This window comes from Cyprinus carpio, chromosome A7, assembly GCF_018340385.1.
Source record: "Cyprinus carpio isolate SPL01 chromosome A7, ASM1834038v1, whole genome shotgun sequence".
Classification (NCBI taxonomy): Eukaryota; Metazoa; Chordata; class Actinopteri; order Cypriniformes; family Cyprinidae; genus Cyprinus; species Cyprinus carpio.
In genome coordinates, this window is record NC_056578.1 from 1,906,236 (window position 1) to 1,906,810 (window position 575).

Genomic DNA, 575 nt, shown 5'->3' on the forward strand with positions numbered 1-575 from the left:
TGATCCCTGATTGGCTGATGTCATAGTGATGGTAGGTTTAGGGGCGGGGTTAGATAAAGTGGATCATTTTGATTGCATGATTTAGAAACACCCAGCAGTTTGAAAACACCCACATGGTCATAAACGCCCACTTTTGCTCTGCAGAGACCTAAGTCTCCCTCTTTTGCTCTGCAGAGACCTAAGTCTCCCTGCGCTGCTGAACGAAAACACAAGACAGAGGCGGCTTTATATTAATACGCTGGAAGGAAAAGAAATTATCGATCATTTCCAAATTATGCACAAAGAATAAAGTGACATTGGCATGCACTAGTGGTAAACAAAATGAGCATAATGAATCACTAGGGATGTAAAGATTCACTCAACACACGATTCGATTCAGGATTTTGATTTCACGATTCGATTCACGATTTTGTTTATTTTTTAAACAAAATTAGATTTAAGATAAATTATAAATTAAATGTCCCAACAAACATGAGACGTCTATACGACGTGCAGATCAAGTCTAAATTGCATCGGTCGGTCTGGACCGTATCTGGACGTCTACTCGACGTGCAAATCCGGTTCATATCTGGACG